Source organism: Pelodiscus sinensis, chromosome 2, assembly GCF_052426305.1.
Source record: "Pelodiscus sinensis isolate ZL-2025 chromosome 2, ASM5242630v1, whole genome shotgun sequence".
NCBI lineage: Eukaryota > Metazoa > Chordata > Testudines > Trionychidae > Pelodiscus > Pelodiscus sinensis.
In genome coordinates, this window is record NC_143053.1 from 115512668 (window position 1) to 115535906 (window position 23239).

At 44.7% G+C, this 23239-nt stretch overlaps 1 long non-coding RNA gene across 1 annotated transcript in view; it reads left to right on the forward strand.

Moving 5' to 3' along the window:
- Positions 1-8564: 8564 nt before the first annotated feature.
- The window catches only part of LOC106733043 (uncharacterized), a 145238-nt gene continuing 130563 nt past the window's right edge, over positions 8565-23239 (forward strand). The window contains exon 1 of the long non-coding RNA XR_012901665.2: positions 8565-8974. This is a non-coding gene — a long non-coding RNA (uncharacterized LOC106733043). The remainder of the gene's footprint in view (positions 8975-23239) is intronic.

Genomic DNA, 23239 nt, shown 5'->3' on the forward strand with positions numbered 1-23239 from the left:
AATGTTTTATTTTAAAACCATGAAAAGTCCCACTCCTTTTAGAAATGCATCAAAGGCAGCATTCCCTTGTGGAAGAAATTTTCCAAATGACAGTTCAGTTCAGGAATAAACAAGCAGCAAAAAAGTTCACCAGAGGGCAGCCATCACAGCTGTAACTAAGCTGAACAGAACTAACCTCAGGCTGGAGAGAAGGCTGACTTTTCAAGCAAATGAACTCCCAATTACTGTGTATCCAAATTGATGTGTCTGCAGTTGCTCCTGATGTGCTGCACCAGTTTGCATATCATGGGTATAATCATCCAAGATTTACATATGTTGTTCTTATTAACCCCTTCACTTTTGCCATAAGCTATTATTAAGAGTTTCACTTTAAAGAGCCTTCTGAAATGGTTGGAAATTTTCCTACAGAACTCTTTCCTGTCAGACAATGCTGATTCATCAAAGTGAAATGTGTCAATTTTGGTGAAATGTTATTTCAAAAGAAAAAAAGAAAAGCATTTAGAGGTCAAAATGTTCAGCCTTTTTGGAACAGAACATTTCAGTTTTCTGTTTCATAAGGTTTATATCATATAACATAAGGTACAGTCAGAATCAGAATGAAAAATTTCTGTTTTATCAAAACAAAACATTTATCTTTTTATAATTATTTAATTGTGTAGGAAATTTTGAACTTTCTAATTTGGTTCCATTTTGGAATGAAAAAATGCAAAATTGCAGATTTTTTTCCATTCAGCTGGATGTAAAATTATGAAGTATCTAGGAATTTTTTGGAAGTCTGTCTTGAGAATGGTACCTGGCACATTGTGTTTTGCGCGCGCGCGCACACACACACACACACACACACACACACACACACAAGAACAAATAGCATTAGCCAGCAGAAAAATGATTCGGTTTTGGCTATTTCACAATAAACTTCTACCACAACAGAAGTCTACTACTAAATTAGTCATGCCTGAGTTCACAAATTCTCTCTTAAACTTTTCTGTAGTTCCCATACAAGGTGCTAGATAATTGATCATTCATGCAATTTTTTATTGCCCAAAAGTCTAAGGGCTGAGTTCTGACTAATTTTATGTGTAGTAATGCCAACTCCAAGTATTCAAAAATCACAATTGAGACTTCAAACATTTCTGCAACTGGTTTAGAAAGCATGAAATAGTTTACAAATAATAAATTGGGTCTTTTTATTTGCTCTCTGGCTCTTGAGCCTTTAAGGTTCGTGTTTTTCATCACTTCTCCACCCTATAAGGGCTAGGCAGTAATTTTTAAAGAATAGAAACTCAGATTCTCTTGAATCTGATGAAGTGGGTCTTCACCTACGAAAGCGTATGCTCCAATAAATCTGTTAGTCTATAAGGTGCCTCAGGTCTCCTTGTTGCTCTTGCAGATCCCTGGGATACTAGAGTCTCTTGTAATAACATTACTCCAGGAGCTGGGGCTTTAAGAAAAATATGAAATGGTGTGAGACCAGCAATAAAGCCATGTGAGATGGCCACACTGTGCTTGTCAGTGATGGGATGGAAAGAGGATGCAGAGAACCTCATGAGAGTGCACATATTTCATGTGCATCAATCAGTCACTGCTGGGCATTTTTTCCATCTGCCAGATAGAGGAGGTTGCAAAGTAAATAAACTGTTTCTTTTGTTTTATTGAGCTGAAGCACAAACCAAAGCAAAACAGTATTCTAGTGCAGTTTGTTTGAAAAAAAAAAAAGCCTCAACAGCTAGTAGTTGTTTAGGTCAAGCTCTATAACCTGGCATAATAAAAATTAAAAATACATGAGTTTGTCATATTGCCAAGTGGATTTCAATATAACCTGTAACGCCTAGATTGTCAGTGCCAAGTGACAATTTTGTCAAGATTAGACTAATCTATTTTATGATCATTGTCACCTTAGAATCTGAGCACCTGATATCTGACTGACCCCCATTGTCCTCATTTCCTATTTCGTTTCTGAAATGAAAGCCTGTTCAACCCTACCAAGGCAATGCACTTGGAAGCAGGAGCAAACCATACACTCAGAGGATCTTTTTCTCCATTCCTGCTCACCTCTTATGCAGTCATTCACACCAGGGGAACATGTGTCACATGCCACCCCCTCAGAATGGTTTGTCATCAATGAGACTTGATCACAGGCGTCAGCTCCTCACAGCTTCCCTTAGTGAATGGAACCAGCCTTATATCTGATTCTAAGTTAGTATTTCACCTTAGCGCTCAGTATCCATACACAATCAGGTGGGAGGCTATATGTTATTAGGGAAGCTACAGCATGCTCTAGCACAGTGGTCCCCAACCTTTTGGGGCTGCCGGGTGCCTGGGGGCAGGGCTGCTCACTTTTGCACGTACGGGGGCGGGGCCACTCACAGGCCACGTGACTGGGGGCGGGGCCAAGCATGCGCCACACGCCCGAGGCCGGCAGCGGCATGTGCAACGATCCCGGGCAGGGACTGCCCAGGTTCCACAGGGCCGGAGCCGGGGCCAGCAAGGGCACGCGCAGCGCACCCGGGGCCGGGGCCGGCCATGCACCCGGGGCTGGTACCTGCTGCATGCCCGGGGGCCAGCCCGGGTTGCTCTGAGGGCGCATATAAAGGGCCCGGCAGGCGCCATGGCGCCCGCAGGCACCGGGTTGGGGACCACGGCTCTAGCATATTATTGGTTTTGGGGTCACAGATAGGCGCCTATATCTTTAAGACATTCTTTATTTGTTCTCCACCCTATATCTGTGCAGTCTTCTGGAATAGGTTAATCTTTTTATTTTAAAGGAAATATTATTTCTAGGGTAACATGAATACCTACTTTAAGATTCAGGTAAATCCTGGGGTGGCAGAGAGATGCACTAGATGATCTCCAGTAGTAGGTCTTTTTCTGTCTGAGTTAGGATTGAGGATTATTGAGACATGAGGGATAATGTATTTTTAAATGATTAAAAGTCGATTTACAGCAAACTGATCTTCAGTATGCATAAAGTGAAATAATAATCATCTTGGAACACATTTTCTATTCCTACATTTTACCTGTCCATGCTGTTCCTGCTGTGGGGTTGAGCCTGTCCTTCGTTCTGCCAGCTATGCAAATATTGATTGCCTCTCTCACAAGCGCGTTGGCACTTTCATCCTCCTTAAAACTCCTCTCTGCCTTTTTCTCCTGCAGAATATTGCCCTCTGCAAATGGCTATTCAGGCAGTGAATTGTGATTGTTGCTACTGATGGGCTATGCAGGGTGCACATAGCTGGTCTATGCTCAAATATCCTGTTATGATTGTTACTCTATCAATCTGCCCATTTGTTTGGTTTTTAAAGTGTAAACTCTCTGAGGCGGGGGCTGTTTACCATATGTTAGTACAGTGCTTGGTACAGTGGGATAACCTGACCTGGCTGAGGTGTCCGAGTGCTGCTGCTCTAGCAGGGCAAAGTAATAACAACAACTTTTTCATACATTACTAAAGAAGGAACAAGCAGGTTTTGTTTATGCATTTATTAATTGATTAGTAAAGTGTTTCTGAGTATTACCTGCTCTTGAGCCAAATTCTGAGCCATCCTGAGCTCCTGTGAACACTTCCAGATGTTCAACCCTTGTTAATTATTGCTGGGAAGGTGGACTCTGAACACGGAGTTGCCCAAATAGTCTGAAAATTGTCCCTTTTCACCAAGTCAAATGATTCCAAATGGCATGCAGAAAAGCACGTGGTATTCCTGCTCTTTGGGAAGGCAAGCACCTACCAACCTGGGCTTAGAGGGTCGCGAGTGATTTCCAAATCCCAGGGATCCTTTCAGACAGTCAGTGGCTGAATTTAGACTCTGTCATTGACCTACCGTGTGTGACTCAGCTTTTTTTCAGACAGTCACGCAAACATCATTAAGCAGTGAATGGAGAAGAGGAAGAAGAATTTCGGTTCTCTTTTTCCTCTGCCTGTTCTCAGTTGTGATGCTGCTTTCCCTCCCCTACCCAGCTGCTTTGCATTGTGGCGGAATTATTTCTATTGCAATGTATGTGACTAATCTGGAAGAGTGCCTGTTGTTCAGGGACTAGGAAGACTTTTGTGTAATTTCACAAAAGTACAAAAAGACCATCAGAGAGCAGCCAGGACTGATGTCTGGGCAAAGATGAAAAGGGCCAAACTTTACATCTTTGTTAAGTGATGACTAAGCAGAGGACACGGAGGAGAGCACTAAGGGTATGTCTACACAGCAGTGTTATTTCGGAATAACTAACATTATTCCAAAATAACGTAGTCCATGTCTGCACACAAGCAGTTATTTTGACATAATGTTGAAATAATGTCGAGCTGGAGGACTGCTTACTCCAACTCCTGTAACCCTCTTTTTACAAGGAGTAAGGGAAGTTGGGAGAAGAGTGCTCTATCTTGAAATAACCTGTTTAGGCAGCTCCAAAAGTCTAAATTAGCTATTTTGACTTAAGCTACACAATTGACGTAGCTCAAGTTGTATAGCTTATTTTGATTTTAGCCTTGGTGTGTAGACGTGCCCTTAGGTACTAATAATGGGACAGATGCTTTATTCCTTTAGAGGCAGACTGGAGCAGTGACTATAGGTCTGGCACACTGTGTATCCTCGAGCCTCTGCCGAAGCCCGTGTGGGAGTGGGTAATATTTTGTTGGGGTATAAAGTGGCTGGTTGGTGAGGAGCAGTCACTGACTGTGTCTGACTTGGTCAGCTGGTAACTGCATGGAGGGTGTTTGTACTCTGTTGGCGTGGTCAGAGTTCCAGAAGGTTTGGGCTTGAATTTTCTGCAGATCCTCACCCCTTCACCTCCCCTGAGGTAATCTCCTACTTGAGCTCTCCATCCTGTGCAGTCCTGGTACTCTGACCTCAGTCCAGCAAAAGCAATCAAGCATGTGCTTAACTTAAAGCAAGTGGTCGCAATGACGGGTCTGGCTAAATTTCATTCTCACATCTATGAGTGCTTTGCTAAGGCAGAGCACCTTGCACACTTAAGCCCTAATAGAGGCAATAGTATGTCAGAGGACCAACTAAGCAAACATCCCTTCAGTGTTTTACATTACCACTGTTTTCATGTGAGGTAATGTAGCTCCCAAAAAAGAAATGAGCGTAAGACCATAGGCGGGGGAGGTTAATTGGTAGTAATTGGATGAATGAAAACTGGAAACACGTTGGCTAAATATCAGGCAAAACTTAAATTTTATTGTGATTATATTTGCATATCAAAATGTTTGCGGACTGAATATTATTTGTGGAAGGAATCCATAAATAATTCTCAAGGCAATTCCTATTTAGGAAAAAGGAACATTTGTTAGATAAAGTCATCATTGTGAATTTTTGGCTCAACTCTAGAAAACATGCACAAGGCTAGGGAATGCCACACTCCTTCATTAGCCACTTATGGCAGAGATGAACTGAAATCTCCAGAGGTGAAGGCTTAATGCATTCATTAACTCACAGTGCCACCTAGTTCCCTTTCTAAGACATGAGACATTTCTGAGTGGTTGCTTTTTTTGTTCTCATAATTTAAAAGCTGACTCATTTTGACTTTAGTCCACAGCTCAGATCATGTGCTTGTGGACATAGCTATATTGCAGAATATATATGTGTGCATTATTTTTATAGCTGTATGCAGTTTCAATTTGTCGCTGCTAAAATGATAGAATGGGAGACATCACATCTGGGTAAATCATATACATTTTACCATTATCATGGGTAGGGTGGGCAGCAATGCCATACTTATGGTTGCCTGGTACATTATAAGAGCCTATTTGCAGTTACTTGTTACTTTGCCAGACTTTAACTGTTTGGGCAGAAATTTTCCATGCTGAGTGTTTGCCTCAGGCCAACTATTTTGTTTGAGAATTCACTCAAAAATGGTCCTGCCGCTTCTGAGAATGAGACTAGGCTAAACATTTTATTTTACCATGCTAAAAGAATTCTCACAGCCATTTCTTGGAGGGGCTCTTGCCACAACATGTTTTGAAGCAGGGGAACTGCTCTGGGGTCAATAATGTTCCTGAAAAATGTTTCACTGTTCCTGAAAAAAACCTGCCTAAATCTGTCCAAGTGATAAGCCTTTAACAAATCTCAGCTTGCACTTGCTCAATAGAGACTTGTTAGAGTTTGGCAGCTAAATTATACAATTCAGTGTGCACTCAGTATGCTTCAGCCAAAAGCTTCAGGAACAGAACAGGATTTTCCTTTTGATCACTGCGCCCAGCTGCTGTGGAAAAAACTGGGACAGAGCATGGAGCTCGTCTCGCTTGTACTCTCAGGCTGTGTCTAGACTACATGCCTCTGTCGGCAGAGGCATGTAGATTAGACACATAGGCAAAGGCAAATGAAGCCGCGATTTAAATGATCGCAGCTTCATTTACATTTACATGGCTGCCGCGCTGAGCCGACAAACAGCTGATCAGCTGTTTGTCGGCTCGCGCGCTAGTCTGGACGCTCTCCTGCTGACATCAAAGACCTTTGTCGGCAGCCCCGTTATTCCTCGTGGAATGAGGTTTACCGGGGCTGCCAACAAAGGGCTTTGATGTCGACAAGGGGAACGTCCAGACTAGCGCACGAGCCGACAAACAGCTGATCAGCTGTTTGTCGGCTCAGCGCAGCAGCCATGTAAATGTAAATGAAGCCGCGATCATTTAAATCGCGGCTTCATTTGTCTTTGCCAAAACAACAAATCTACATGGCTCCGTCGACGGAGCCATGTAGTCTAGACGTACCCTCAGTGGAATAGCCTGGATGCAGAGGAGACAACAATTCAGCCTGGGGTGTGCGTGAAGGAGTAAATGGGGACAAGGAGCCTCTAGGACAATGAAGTAAATGATACTGAGAGATGGCCTGTGGGGTGAGAGAGTGAGAGGCTGGGTGGAGACTGGGACTGAGAGCACATCTACACTTCTGGGAAGATTAGGGCTCTGAAGTTCGCTCTTCCAGCATTTGATTTAGTGGGTCTGTTAAGGACCCACCAAATCAAATGCTGAGGGCACCCCTGGCAATCCCAAAACTGTCAGTTTCTCCCGTTGACCTCCTACTGAGGGGCCATCCTAGAAAATCAGTGCAAAGTATGTTGACTCCGGCTACACAATTCATGTAGCTGGAGTTGTGTCTCTTGCATTGATTTTCTCTGCCTGCGTAGGCCTGGCCTGGGAGAGATCCAATGAGAAGCTGTAGAGAGGGAGAGAGATAAGGACTAGTTGGGTAAAGAGAGTGGAACAAGAAGACTGTGATGAGAGAGAGAGAGAGAGAGAGACTGGGAGATGGGCTGTAGGCAAGACTGCTGAAGGCTGAGAGGGGGAGATTAGAACTGGCTGGGAAAGGAGACTGGGATGAGGAGCTGGAGTGGGGGAAGAAACAGGACTGAGATAAGAGCAGCCTGTAAGGAACAGGAGGAGAAGGGTTCAGACTTGGAGGTGGGGATTTGGGGCAGGAGGTTTCCAGAGCCTGGAATGGAACCCAGGATTCCTAAGTCTCACTATTTCCTGTCAGCAAATATTTGTGAAACCCACTGGCAGTGTGTGTCCCATCTCCTTCTAGTGCTGGTGCTCACAGAGCGCAGCCAGCTATTACTGCAGTCTGTTATGCAATTAGCTCAAGTGGCAAGGGTCTGGGCAATGAATCTAAAGGTTCACGTCCTGCTGATGAACCACCTGGGTTTCAAAATGATGCCACGTGGTCGACTTTCTGTTTTTTTAAATCTAGTCACCCTCTGCTCCTTGTCTCCCATACCTACATTAAAATAACATTAATCACTCTGAAGTTAGGAAAGGTCCGAAGTAAGGTGGCCTGTACAAAAATGGAAGAGCTCATGTGAAAATTAATAATTCCATATTCAGAGTATGTGTATTTAAAATGACTGAGTCTACTGGTGCATTCATCTGTCAACTCCCATACACTTTCTGAAAGAGTTTTGAAAATTAATTTAAAAAATAATGAAAGAAAAAAGTTTTCTGATCAAGTGTAACTGAATTGAAATCCAAAGTAGTTCACAATTAGTGTACTTAAGTACTGTATTTGGGAGAGTCTTTAAAATCCTGGACACCATGTGCCAGAATTATCTATACACTGGAGTTCAGCTCAGCTCAGGAGCTGAGTTGTCTATGTCTTTTCTTTGCTCCTGAAACTGGGGAAACTGGCGTCCACGTTGGACACCTGCTGCAGATTTTTTTCTTTTGACCTTCCCACCCTTAGTTTCCCCTTGAAACAACATGGATTCTTGTGAGCTATTCTTTGCCAGCAAAGAGGCCAGCATATGAAATAGGCACGTAGGGCTACTTTCACTGCATTATCACATCTGTTTACTCACAAACACACAGGATTCATCCCGAGTGACATGTTCAGATTTTTAGGGAAGAATGTGAAGTTTTATTGTTATGTATTTTTGTTTTGTGTTGGTACAGCACTTAGCACCAATGGCATTGTGGTCCATGACTGGAGATTTTAGATGCTACCACAATACAAATAATACATAAGAGTAATTGTTATCATTTGATTTAGCATAGTGCTTAGAGAGCCCAACTGGGATTGGGGCCGCTTTGTGCTAGGTGCTTTAGAGACATTTCGAGTAAGAGTTTACTCTCTTTTACAGACAAAGACTGAGAGGGAAACTGAAACACAAAGAGGTGAAGTGACTTGCTCAAGGTCACTGTGACGGGATGCGCCCGCTCGTCAGGGGGGAGAAACCCCTGCAAGCCCTGCTCAGCCGGCGACCGCGGGAAAGTCGGCGGTGTCCGGGCTGTTCAGCCGTGGCTCAGCTGGCATCGGTGGATGACGTCACGCCCTGTGTCTGCGGGAGGTGCTGGGGACACCCGGGTGGTTTCCGTGGCAGCGCGGTGCCGGGCTGACGCCGGGAGCGGGGCTTCCGGAGGACGGCCAGGGTCGCCAACCCAGCGCGGCTATAAGAAGGCGCTGGCACAGGAACAGAGGGGGAGGCAGGAGTAAGGAGCGGCCAGAAAACCCTCACCTGCCTGCGGGCGACCACTCGCCAGGACCCCGAACACGCAGTAAGTGGTGCGACACAATGCGGTGCACGGGGGATCACGTCGAGAGGGGCGAGGAAGGAAGTGGCCCAGGGTGGAGCTCGGAGTTGGATGGTGCGCTGGCGAGTTACGGTCTAGAACCCCGTCAGCCGGACCGGATCCCGTGAGATCCGAGTCTTTAGGGCCCTGGGCTGGTGCCCGTGAGAGGGGGCAGGCCCGGGCCCCCCTTCCTCGCCCTTCCCCTAGAAGGGCCGGAATAGGTGGAGAGAGAGTGTTCCGAGGGGAAAACTGTGGTGGCGTAGTCACGCCGGTACGGACGGCGCGCTTGGAGCATCACAGTCACACAGCAGGTCAGTGGCAGAATTAGAAACATAATCCACGTCCCCTGAATCTCAGTCCAGTGCCCTATTTATTAGATCAGTGTTCCCCAAACAGTGGATGTGCCCTGCTAGGGAGGAGCAGAGGAATGTGAGTGGGGGGTACGGTGGGACCTGGGCCAGCCCCGACATGGGGCTGGGTAGAAGCGCCACCCAGACCCACTCTGCCTTCATAGAATCATAGAATAATAGGACTGGAAGGGACCTCAACAGGTTATCGAGTCCAGCCCCCCGCCCTCAAGGCAGGACCAAGCTCCGTCTACACCATCCCTGACAGATGTCTATCCAACCTGTTCTTAAATATCTCCAGAGAGGGAGATTCCACCACCTCCCTTGGCAATTGATTCCAATATTTGACCACCCTGACAGTTAGGAATTTTTTCCTAATGTCCAATCTAAACCTCCCCTGCTGCACTTTAAGCCCATTACTCCTTGTCCTGTCCTCAGAAACCAAGAGGAACAAATTTTCTCCTTCCTCCTTGTGACACCCTTTTAGATATTTGAAAACCGCTATCATGTCCCCCCTTAATCTTCTTTTTTCCAAACTAAACAAGCCCAGTTCATGAAGCCTGGCTTCATAGGTCATGTTCTCTAGACCTTTAATCATTCTTGTCGCTCTTCTCTGTACCCTTTCCAATTTCTCCACATCTTTCTTGAAATGTGGCGCCCAGAACTGGACACAGTACTCCAGCTGAGGCCTAACTAGCGCAGAGTAGAGTGGCAGAATGACTTCACGAGTTTTGCTTACAACACACCTGTTGATACAACCTAGAATCATATTTGCTTTTTTTGCAACAGCATCACACTGTTGACTCATATTCAACTTGTAGTCCACTATGACCCCTAGATCTCTTTCCGCCATGCTCCTTCCTTCAGCTCTATTCCAGCTCCCTCTTCCAGTCACAGCCAGCACCCCAGCTCCACTCCTAGCCCCTGGCCCCCAGCGGCAGCCCTACTCCCAACTCTGGTTCAGTTCCCAGCCCTTGACCCCTGATCTTGGTCTTCAGCTTCGCCTCTGCCCCCAGCCCAGCTGCCACTCTGCTTCTGGCTGTGAAAGGGGTGGGCAGCGTGGACACATTCCATTGCTGATGAAGGGGGATGCGAGAGTGTAAGTTTGGGCTCCACTCCATGAATAGAACTGCCTCTTTAAGATTCAAGATGGGTCCACTATGCCAGTGTTTCTCAACCTTTTTTTATAAAGTACCTCTTAACAAAAAAAAGTACCCCCAGTACTTACAGTTTTCAGACACACACAATTTTTTTCTACCAGTGCAACACATTTGTTTAAACAACTTAATTGTAGCCAGGCAGGTGATGAAATTTTTGGGTGTAAATGGTACAAAAATAATAAAGTGCTGTAAAACTGAAAACAAAAATTCAGTTTTCTCCAAATTTCAGTTGTGTTGACGTATCCCCCGGACTTCTCTCGAGTACCCCTAAGGATACTTGTACCACTGGTAGAGAAACACTGCACCATGCTATGGTCTAAGTTTGTCCTTACAGAATCTGAAAAGATGCAGTAGTGTTGCACTCAAATGGAAGTTCAATTCCTTATTGAAATAATGCTTAGGCCATTGGGCAGCTCATATAGTTAAATTAGTGTGTGTGATGATTTAGTTCTCATGCAGGAGTGTGGGGACTGCAAAAATGCAAATACAAGAAGACTGGTAGAGCCGGTAACGTATACAAATAATTGTTACTGCAGAGGGAAGCACAACTAGCATGCTACCTTTGCATGCTTTACAATGCGTTTTTACTCATTGTCCTGTAAATTGCTTTCTCTGCCATGTTGCCATGTGACACGATAGTAATAGTGTTCAAAACCTGGCATGTGCTCTGTGTCTGGAAGGAGGTAGAGTGCAGTTACATCCTAAAACAGCTGATCCGTGTTGATATTGTGAACACACTATAGTCTTTCACTGTTGCACATGTGCTTTGGAATATCCAGGTGCACTGAAACTGCATTCCACTTAGTGCGTGCTCATAGGAATAACAAGCAGCAGTCTCAGAAATGTGGTCTGTCTGTTGGAGAGGTCACAACTGGCCTCAGTAACTTGAATCAAAATATATCGTGTCAATAATTCAACCATGTGGTTTTTTACATTAACAATTTGAGATTTTTGGCACTGAAATGTTTCCTTTACTCGTAGTGATTTAAAGTCCAGTTTACCATGTGGGTCCAAACTTCCTTAACATTTTATAGTGCTTGGATCTGGGCTAATAGTTCAGACTCCTGCACTGCAGTGCATTGACTCTTCCTCCTTTCTACGTTATAGCAGCAGGAAGCACATTCTCCGGCAACGCAGTCATTTCATATAAGCTAGTGAAACCTGTTCTCTGGATGAACAACTGACGTGTCATTTGCTGTGTAGCTCTTCACATGAATGTATTGTTTGTTGGGACTGCATGAACTCATTTCCAGTTTGCCATCCCTATTCCAACTACCCAGAATGTCAGCTTCTCAGCTATGAAAACATATGAATCCAGTTCCATCTTTTTTCCTTTGCTTCCTGTAATAGTTCAGTGACAGTCATACTTGCATTAGACCTTTGTTTCATTAGCTGTTTCAATTATTTATTGAATAGGTGTAGATGGTGCTTTAAATAAATACCTTTTAACAGACTATTCATTCTTTATCACAGTGCAGTGATTGGATAGTGTTAAGAGTGGAACATATTTGCCAATGCAGGTGGGAGATACCTAAAAGTGTGTCACCAACACTGAGAAAGGTATAGCAGTGCTGAAGATTTTCTTACTCAAACTGACCTACTCTATTCACTTGCTGCTACACAAGGTGTGTTTGGCAGGTTACATTAAGAAGTTTAAATGGCCGAATGGCTAAACTGCTGGAGGGTGCATATTGGTGCATTTGCGATTGTCACAGCTTCTGGTTTGGAGGAAGGCAGAAGGGGAAGCTGAGGAACAATCTGAAGAAAACTACAGTGCATTGAGTACACCATCGGTGGCCTGGTGTTGTAGGTAATGCAGTGGAATGAGACTCAGGTGAGATGGGTTGAAACCTACATCTACCACAGACTTCCTGTGTGGCCACGGACATTCCATTTAATCTCTGTGCCTCAATTCTCCATTCCCACAAATGGGTATAATAATAGACCTTTTCTCCTGTCCTTTGTCTTGTTTATGAGATTGTAAATTCTTTAGGGACTATCCTATTCTGTGAGTTTGTACACAGCTGGGCGCAACTGCTCCACAGTGCCTTTAGGATAGTGGTTTTCATCTGAGGCAGGACATGTCCTTTGTGGTCTCTTCTAATGATGTGATTCTATGTCAACTTCTATAGCAGGGCATGGCAAGTCTTACACTCCCTGATGAGGCTGCAACACTTGATGGAGACACAGCTGGCCAATGTGAGATGCCTCATGCTTGACGTCACAACACCCATTAAACCCACAGACTTTAAGGCCACCACAATGATCTTGTCTGAACTTCTGTGCATGGAGGCCACAGAACCTTGCCCATCTATTCCTATGGCAGGCCCAGACCTTGTGGCTGACTTTCTGAAAGATCTCACATCTTGATTTAAAGACTTAAAGTTACTCTGGTTCAAACCATCAAGTGACCTGTGTGCCCTGAGAAATTGAGAAATACTTCCCTGAAAACTGTTGATTTTACGGTATATGCCTATAAAAGGTTTCCTGCCTATGCACAGTTAGACATCAGTATCAAAGGGCTGATTTATATAAAGTAGAATCCTGTTTATTGGACTCAATGTATTAAATTTCTCACTTCCATCTAGATTACAATGGAAAGTGCTGTTTTGTCAGGAGGGCCCTCCCAGTTAAAAAATAATATTATGATGAGGCATGATTAAAGAAGACTGCGAATCCCTACTCTGGGAGCTATCATAATAATGGTGAAGTTGAGGATAGTAATAACAATTTTGGGAGAGGGGGGTTGTTCTTATCACTCCTTCCCTACCCATTACATGTATTGATTATATAAAATGTGGCAATTTCCTGCCACATCTTTGGAGACCTTACTGAATTAAGTTTAAGTATCTTTGGGGTCCATTTTATTAAATGAATGATGTATGTATTATTACTCGTTTGGGATTGTATGTAATCTCAGATGTGAAGACTCTGTTGAACAATGGGCCAAACAAGAATGGAATGTTGAAACAAGAAGTGTGAAGTGGTTTTCTGGGAATTATCTAGGGGCAAATGAATATTATGCAAAAACCTAGCCTTTTGAAGTTACACCCTGAAGAATGGGCCATTGTTTGCTGATCACTTGTTGCATGATGCCAGGATCAAAGGCCCAAGAAAAGGAAAGACTGTTCTGATTCTGAATCTGAGACAGTTGTGAACTTGTAACTGTAAGGAAAATCTGGTTGGTGTTTTTGAAGGACTGACACCCACCAGAGCCTGAGGTTGGAGTTAGGGGTGATCTCTGGTGAGCTTTTAGCATGTATGTAGGTTCTTTCATTGTTTTAAAGGTGTTTCTCTGTAATGCTTTCACCTTAAGAATAAATGTGCTTACTTATAAAGAGCTATGGGGTGACTTATAAGTGCTGGCAATTACACTGTTCATAACTGCTGGAGAGAAAGCTAAGTGAAGACACTTCCCTTTGAAACAAGTCTGGCTTGCTGGGGAATCTCAGTGTAGACAAGGAAAAATACCCAGTTCAGGTGGGGGAGAGATGCTGGTCTCTGCTCAAGAGAAGTGATGGCCGAGGAACTGGGAACCTAAAATGGGTACCCTTGAGAGATCACAGAGGGGGTATGGTATGGAGTCGCAGTTGCCCTGAACTATGACTCTGATGTCACCAGAAAACATCCAAGGCCAGTCTTTCCAAATGACATGAACCCAACTTCTATCACTGCATATCTACATTATGCCCCTAAATACCCCATATTTGTATGCAGTAGTGTATTGTCAGTTGTGCATCTTAGACATTTGTATGTGTAAGTTATACATGTGCAGATTTACATGTACGTTTGCTGTGCACACAGCTTTGAAAATCTGGCATGTCATAAATAACAAAGTTGCTCCCACTAGGTTGCCTTTCCCAAGCTGCAGCAGGAGACTGCTGGCCCTTGTTTGCAGCTTCTCCGGTTTCAGCTTGTATATGTCTTCCAGATTTTGTAACTCTAGTAGTTTGGACTGCGAAATAACAGCTGACAATCCAACAGTCCAGCAAGTGGCAGACGGGAGGCACAACTCAGGAAGGACTGGGATGTGCTGTCAACTCTGGGCATAATCCCTGCAAACACCACTGTACTTGGCAGATTAAGAAAGATATAACAAAATGTTCACATCTTTGCTGCTGTCATATGTCTTCAGTGTGGCATAAGGAGTACAGGAACTAATATATGGTTGAGCTTCTTCAGTGATACTGTGTGTCTCTCTGATTGCTTGGCACATTTGTTGTTACTTCTCTAGTTGTTTTACTGTATATGAAGATAGTCAATGGGTCTAGGTACTTAGAGGATGAAAGTAGCATAGATTTCTTAAAACGGATTTTCTGGGAATGGCCTGTAATGAACTTTCTGTAGATCAGCATCACAAAGTATGCTCACCTTATAGAAATATTATTCCAATGTTTGTACCCTAAAGCAACACACTGGAGAAATATTTGCATCACATGCTCTTTTAGTGGCTGGTCCAGCCTACTACTGTTACCAGCTAGTGGAGTTGCTCCTCCAGCTCAAGTGACAAAGGCTTGTGCTGCAGCTTGTGTAGATAATTCCAGATTCAGTCTGTGCTGACGACCATTATAGGGAAATTGTTCTGCTAGCAGGCATGGTTAGTGGATGCTATTCAACATAACTAAGACACAATGCATGGTAGAATTAATGTCTGTTGAAACTTTACTGCAAACGTAATAGCACACGGCTTCTTCCTGTCTCTAATGTAAAACTTAAGCTATTTTAACACGGCTCCCTCGTAGCTCTTTGAAATCATATTTAATGAATGTATTGTATTGCTCCTGGAGAATGTCAAATTGATCAGCCTGGAGATATGAAGTCACAGGCAGCAAGAGATTCCGCAGATTGCCTCACCATAATGGCTGATCCTCTATCTCCATTCAGTGCTTAGCCTCTCTGCTGAGCCGGTGAAATATATTCCTGCTATAACGATATTTAGCACTTTGATTAAAAGCCAATTCATGTAATTGGAAAGACTTCCATTGATTTTAATGGGTTTTGGATCCGGTCCCTATAGTGCTTTCATCTATTACAAACTGTAAAACCCATATTTTTATCCTTCTTTTTACAATAGAAACTCTGTTGACTTCAGGGAGGGCGTGAGGTGCACAGATAATACAGTACTAGGCTCTGTGTACATAATGTGCTACTGTAATACAGCCACCTCTGGTTGTCATCCAACATCCATAGTTCACAATAGCAAGGGGAAAAGAGTTTTTTTTTTAAAAAACAGTCTTTGTCATATTTTAAAATGTTTACTAATGTCACCATTCTATAGTCACAAAATGTGTTGCAAAATCCACCCTAACTCAAGTTCATGCTCCAGAATTTAAGCTTCATTGCAATACAAATATTATTTCTCACTCTTGTGGTTGTGCAGAAAACCTTAAAAACACAAACCAAGTATAAACTGATGCACTGTTGTCTTCCTGTGTCTGCAGACATCGGGGACAGTAGCTTGCAGAAGTGTGCAATAATTCATATAAGTTGGGATGTTAGCTCTAAAATTAAAACATGATGGGTCTGTCTCTCTTTAATACTAATGTCTGTATCACTCTAGTGTAAAGAGGTCTAAAAGGCATTTGGTCCTATTATACTGCTTGAATTGTGTAGATATAACCTTAATGTAAGTGAGAATCAGGCTCAGCAATTCAATGTCAGCACTGACTATCACATTGCTGCTAATTTTGTTAGACACATCCTGCTAAAATGCTTACCTTGCAATCTTCCCAGGCCTCCTCCAAGCTTTTCTGGTTGCAAAAAACCCAACTGTCTCCTCCCTGGATGCCAAATTTCCTGCTTTTCCCCTCCAGCTTCCAAAGGCCAGAGAAGCTGATGGAACAACTCCCATTGACTTCAGTAAGTTTTGTACCAGTACCTAATTTTTGATTCCATTAAAGTCCAAACCAAAAATTCTTTTGGAAGAGAGATTTAACTATACAAGAGCAGTATTTAAGATGGATAAATGTGATGAAATTATGCCAGCACTGAACCATAGAAGTTTGAGTAGCCCCAAATATCTTTCATGATAGGAGGCTATGTCTAGACTGCAAGCCTCTTTCGAAAGAGGCTCTTTCGAAAGATACTTTCGAAAGAGTCTCTTTCGAAAGAGAGCGTCTAGACTGCACGTTGAACTTTCGAAAAAGCGGCTTGCTTTTTCGAAAGAAAGCATCCAGTGAGTCTGGATGCTCTCTTTCGAAGAAGCCCTATTTACATTGACGAATGCCTTCTTTCGAAAGAGGAACTTTCAAAAGAAGGCGTTCTTCCTCGTGAAATGAGGTTTACCGCCATCGAAAGAAAAGCCACGTTCTTTTGATTTAATTTCGAAAGAACGCGGCTGCAGTCTAGACGCAGGTGAGGTTTTTTTGAAAAAAGGCTACTTTTTTCGAAAAAACCCCTGAGTCTGGACACAGCCGGAGGGTAATACTAAAGGAAAACACATCTTGTAGTTCTGCTGACAAATTCCAGCATAGCCACAGCTGCAGCTGTGTTCCTTTTTAATATTAGAACAGTCATAACTGTTATTTTTAATCAATAGTTTCAGTGTACATGCACACTTTTTGCAGAGGAGCTGTGCTCTCTTTTCTAGTTTCAGTGTTGATTCTGGCTGTATCTACCCTCAATTGATGAACCTCTGCCAGTCCCCCAAATGCTATAGCCCAATAGTTGCTACATATCTTCATGGCACCCAAATAATAAAATCATAGGACTGGAAGGGACCTTGAGTGGTCATCTAGTCCAGTCCCCTGCCCTCATGGCAGAACTAATTATGATTCCAGACCATCCTTGACAGTTGTTTGTCTAACCTGCTCTTAAAAATCTCCCGTTATGGAGATTACACAGCCTGACTAGGTTATTGGTTCCAGTGCTTAAACACTCCAGTGCATCATTGACAATCCACAACCTGTCCTGGAAAATGATCTCTTATTCTCACAGAGCTTGAGAGATAGGCCAGTCCTCACCTTCAGACAGCCCTCCAACCTGAAGCAAATACATACCCAGCATCCACACACCAAACCACAGAAACCCTAACCCAGGAACCTACCCCTTCAAAAAATCCCATTGCCAGCTCTGTCCATATATCCATAAAAGTGACACCAACACAGGACCTAACCACATAAACTACAACATCAGGGGCTCATCCACCTGCACATCTACTAATGTGATATATGCAGTGAAGTGCCAACAATGCCCCTCTGCTATGTATATTGGCTAAACAAGACAGTTTCTGCAGCAAAGGATAAATAGACACAACAGACATCAAGAAGGGTAAGGGTACGTCTACACTAGCTCATTAGTTCGAGCTAGGTAGGGTAATGAGGGCAAACGGAGTTGCAAATGAAGCCCGGGATTTAAATATCCCGGGCTTCATTTGCATGTTCCTGGGCGGCGCCATTTTAAAATCCCCCTTAGTCCGAACTCCGTGCTCACGTCTACACGCAGCACAGACTAGGTAGTTCGAATTAAAGATCCTAATTCGAACTACCGTTACTCCTCATTCCACGAGGAGTAATGGTAGTTCGAATTAGGATCTTTAATTCGAACTACCTAGTCCGTGCCGCGTGTAGCTGCGGGCATGGAGTTCGGAGTTCGAAGGGGGATTTAAAAATGGCGCTGCCCAGGAACATGCAAATGAAACCTGGGATATTTAAATCCCAGGCTTCATTTGCAACTCTGCTTGCCCTCATTACCCTACCTAGCTCGAACTAACGAGCTAGTATAGACGTACTCTGGCATGCAAAAACTGGTAGGATGCTCAGGAAGGGATTTAAAAGTAGCCATGAATCAACAAAAAAGAAAACAAAAGAAACTACAAGGAGAAACAGCAGAGCTGCAATTTATTTGCAAATTTAACACAATCAAATTAAGACTGAATAAGGATTTAGAATGGTTATCTCACTACAAAGGCAATTTTCCCTCTCTTGGTATTCACACCTTGCAGATACAGTCTAAATGAGACTTGTCTCTTTTAATTCTGACAGGACTGATACAATCTTTAAAGTACAGGTTGGATTTCTGTGATCCAGCACACTTAGGACCTGGGGAGGTCAATGGCCCTTCTGCTGATGGACTCCAGTGCTCTCCCAGGATCCATTGGCAGACACATCTGGGTTCCCCTTGGGGCTCCGTGCCCTAACTCAGCTTCAGTGATGGCTGGGCCACTGATTTGCTCCCACCCTGGCCACCGGCCCAGCTGCTGGGCTCCCTGTCCCCGAGCTGCTGGCCCCTGTGGGGCTGCACTGCCAGTCTGGCCACTGCTGCTGGACTCTGGTGGGGCTGATGCCTCAGATCCAGCACTGGCTGCTGGACTCCATGTTTCTAGCAGGACTGAAATTCTGGCTCTGGCTCCGGCCCCAGCTGTTGGGCTCCATGACCCTGGCGGGGCTGAAATGATGGGTCTTGCCTCGGGCTCAGCCACCAGCCTTTGTACCCCCAGAGGGGCTGTAATGCACCAGTGCCAGAGCCACCCGTCTGATTCCATGCTCCAGCGGGACTGATGCCAAGTCTGGCCTTGGCCCTGGCCACCATGCCCCAGGCTGGGCTGAGCAGCCAATTCAACCCTGGCTAAATGGACCATGCTGCTGTCCCTGCCCCTGGCTGCTGGGCTCCCTGCCCCTGGGCTGGATCCACTGCCAGACCTGATGCCTGTCTCTCAGCTCCTCTCCCGGCTGCTGGCCTCCTTGTCCCACTCCCAGCCAGGGACTCTCTGATCCAGGGGCTCTCTGGTCCAGTAGGACCACGGATGTTGCTGGACCAGAGTTCCAGACCAGAGAGGTTCAACTTGTGTTATTTTTATAAGGAAACCCAAGAGCAAGCCTAAAAATGCTAATGTTTGAGGGTTTGATCCAGTGTTCAATGAAGTCAATGGAAGTCTTTGCATTGGTTTTATTTACCATTAGAGTAGGCCTTCAAAGAGGATTTTTTTCTGGCTTCTTCTTTTAATATTACTGCTGGGAATCTTATCTTCCAGTTTCATTGGTTTGATTGCTACTTCTTTGGAGCAGAGACCTTGTCTTTGTATGTGTTTGTACAGCACCAGGAACAATGTATAGTGATCTCAACAGGGGTTTTTGGGTGCTACCAGAGTACACACAGAAAACAGAATTTAAATATACCAGGAATTGCCTACACTGCTGAATGAGGCAATATATTCTACATGCATAGGAAGGCGGAACTAGCAGGACTCACAAGTGACAGAATAATAATCACAATGATTACTGTTTGGCACATGATACTCAAACATTATCAGGCTAGGCAAGCAGTGTCTCCACTGTGGTCTCTGACTCATAATTTAAATATGCCAGAAGCACACGGGGAGGTTGGGTTTGTTCTTAAAGCAGTGAGGAAAAACAAGGTTTTAATTCATCACGGAATAAATGGGCATAGTTTGTGGCTGTTTTATTGTTCTGCTTTTCTTTGAGGGACTAGGACTCACCAGTACGCAGGAAACGGCATCACATTTAAATCATTTTTAAAAAGTCCAGCCCTGATTCTGATTTTAGCTAACAAAGGTTTAATAGTGGTGAAATTCTGTTAATTTCAATGACGTTATTTCTGATCTACACCCATAAAAGTGAGATCAGAATCAGGCACCTGAGGTTTATTCATGGCATCTACACCTTTAATTTATTAGCTTGAGCAGGATATAAAATGCCATGAGCTAATGATCCAGATTCACTGGTATGCTCTGCAACGCTTTGACACAAACCCCATTTTACCTGGTGGAATGCGTTTGCACATCTGACCAAATAAATGAAAATCCTTATCTACATAAGAGAGTTGTCCTACTTTACCAGTAAAACAGCATAAATCCCTTTTCCTCATTATGGATGCAATCCTACCAGTATAAAAGTGCTGATACTCGTATAGCTTATTCTCGTATGGGAGGTGGAATAACTATTGTGGTACCTTTTATAAATATAACACTAGGCATTGCACTGGTATGACTACGGCCATGTCTAAATTTAAAATGCTCCAGGGATGCCACTGTAGTGCTTCAATACAGAAACTTAAAACAGTTATAGGTGTGGTTTTCCTGTGTCTCTAAGGCCATGTCTATACTACAAACTTTGGCTGACGCAAGTTATATCAGCATAAAGCTGCTGCAGTTATTATCACTTGTGTGTATGCATGCTTGGCTCCTTGCATTGGTGCTCCTTGTACTCAGCAGGAGTGCTCGTGTTGTTAAACAGTGCGGTTCACCAAGGATAGATATTCCAATATGCACCTCTGCTATCCAGCACATCTTTTGGGAAGTTTTGGCAATGCATGATGGGGCAGAAATGAGTCACACAGATGTGACTGGGAGCAAGGAATCAACTTACCAGCATGCAGCTTTCTCCATCCAATAATGTCATCTAAAGCCCATACTTTTTTTAAAAAAAAAAATCTCATGAACCCACATTGTCCTTCTCACTGTCCGGCATTTCTGATAGACGCACAGAATCTTCACAGCTCTGCCTATTGTTGTTAAGTATTGCAAGTCCAGGATGCACATTCCTCTGGTATCTGCAGAGCTTTAAGAAGAATCAAATGAGTGGGAGACATGACAATTCTTTGGAGAACATATTGCTGTGGGATGTAGTGAGAACCAGTTGAAGGTTGGTGGTGGCGTTCACAGAGCAGCAGCAGATGATGGAGAAATGCTTCTGGGCCTGAGAAATGACACTGTGTTTTGGGATTGCATTGTAATGCAGGTTTGGGAGGATGAGCAGTAGTTGCAGTACTTTTGGATGTGCAAGGGGATGTTTTTGGAGCTGTATGCCGAGCTCACCCCACCCCACCTCTCCAGCAAGGGACACCGGAATGAAAGCATCACTGGCCATGGAGAAACAAGTGGCAGTTGCAATGTCAAAACATGCAACTTCAGATTGCTGCAAGGCAGTGGGAAATCATGTTGGAGTTGAGAACTCCTCTGCGGGGGCCAGTGTCATGCAAGTGTGCAGGGCTATTAATCGTCTCCTCAATATTGGTGTCATTTTCCACAGGCAGTGGGGATTTTAGCTATCTCCAGGCACAGAGAGAAGATGCTGGTGTCCTGAAGCCTTCCCAGCCTGTATGCTTACAGACTGCATACTGGGGTGATGCCTGCTGAAGTTATCACTGACTGGTGTGGGAAAGTGTCCTGCTGCAGACTAAGAAATAAGGGTATGTCTACACTACAGCACTAATTCGAACTAACTTAATTCGAATTAGTTAATTCGAACTAAGCTAATTTGAACTAGTGCATCTAGACCTAAAAACTAGTTCGAATTACCATTTTGCTAATTCGAACTAGCATGTCCACATTGAGTGGACCCTGAACCGAGGTTAAGGATGGCCGGAAGCAGTGCCGGCAGGGCATCAGATGAGGACTTAGAGCTTGGAGCTGCTGTCTCAGGCTAGCTGAGGGCTGTGCTTAAAGGGACCTGACCCCCACCCCGGACAGACAGTTCTCAGGGGTTCCCCGCTTGCAAAGCAGTCCTGGCTTGCAGTGCCCTGGGTGCCCACATTCGGCACACAGCACTCGGCCATCAGCCCGGCTGCACTTGCCACAGACTGCCATCCGTGGGGGTCAATCGGGGGGCTGCAGGAGAGTATCCACACTGAGGAGCCCGCAGAGCCACTCCAGTCCTCCTCATCGGGGGCTCGTACCCCATTCCTCCCTCACATCCTTCCACTTACCGATCCCTAGCCCCCCTTCCTGATGTACAAAATAAAGGACACGTGTGGTCAAAAATAGAAACTCTCTTGATTGAACAAAACTGGGGGAGACTGGGAAAAGGAGGTGGGAGAGGGGAAGAGAGAGGGTGGGAGAGGGGAGGGCAACTAAAATGATCAGGGGTTTGGAACAGGTCCCATATGAAGAGAGGCTAAAGAGACTGGGACTTTTCAGCTTAGAAAAGAGGAGACTGAGGGGGGATATGATAGAGGTATATAAAATCATGAGTGGTGTGGAGAGGGTGCATAAAGAAAAGTTCTTCATTAGTTCCCATACTAGAAGGACTAGAGGACACCAAATGAAAGGAATGGGTAGCAGGCTTCAAACTAATAACAGAAAGTTCTTCTTCACAAAGCAAATAGTCAACCTGTAGAACTTCTTGCTGCAGGAGGCTGTGAAGGCTAGAACTATAACAGAGTTTAAAGAGAAGTTAGATAAATTCATGGAGGCTGGGTCCATGGAGTGGAATTAGCCAGAGGATAGAAATGGTGTCCCTGGCCTCTGTTTGTGGAAGGCTGGAGATGGATGGCATGAGACGGATGGCTTGGTCATTGTCTTCGGTCCTTCCCCTCTGGGGTAGCTGGTGTTGGCCGCTGTCGGCAGACAGGCTACTGGGCTAGATGGACCTTTGGTCTGACCCAGTACGGCCGTTCTAAGCTTAGGGCTCAGAGTCGGGGGTCTCACTGGACCACCTTGATTTTCATGCCAACCTGCTCCTGGGTGGCCATGCTGGCAGCTATCCTGCCCTAGATGGCCACTTTCCTGTGCCTAGTGTGGAGGTCGTGGATGAGGTCCACGATGTCCACACTAGACCAGGCGGGCGCCTGCCTCTTGCAGCCCTGGGCAGGCTCCTGGGAGCTGCCAGCCTGGTCCCGGGAAGAGGCAAAGGGCTGGGTGGCAGCGGGTGGCTGGCTTGTGCTGTGCCAGGTGTAGGGTCTGCTGGCTGGGTGCTGGCAGGCTTGCACCTGGCATGGGCACCGTAGCCAGACCGTGCCCCTTTAAGGGCTCCGGGGCTGGGAGGGGGGCAGACGAGTTTCCCTGG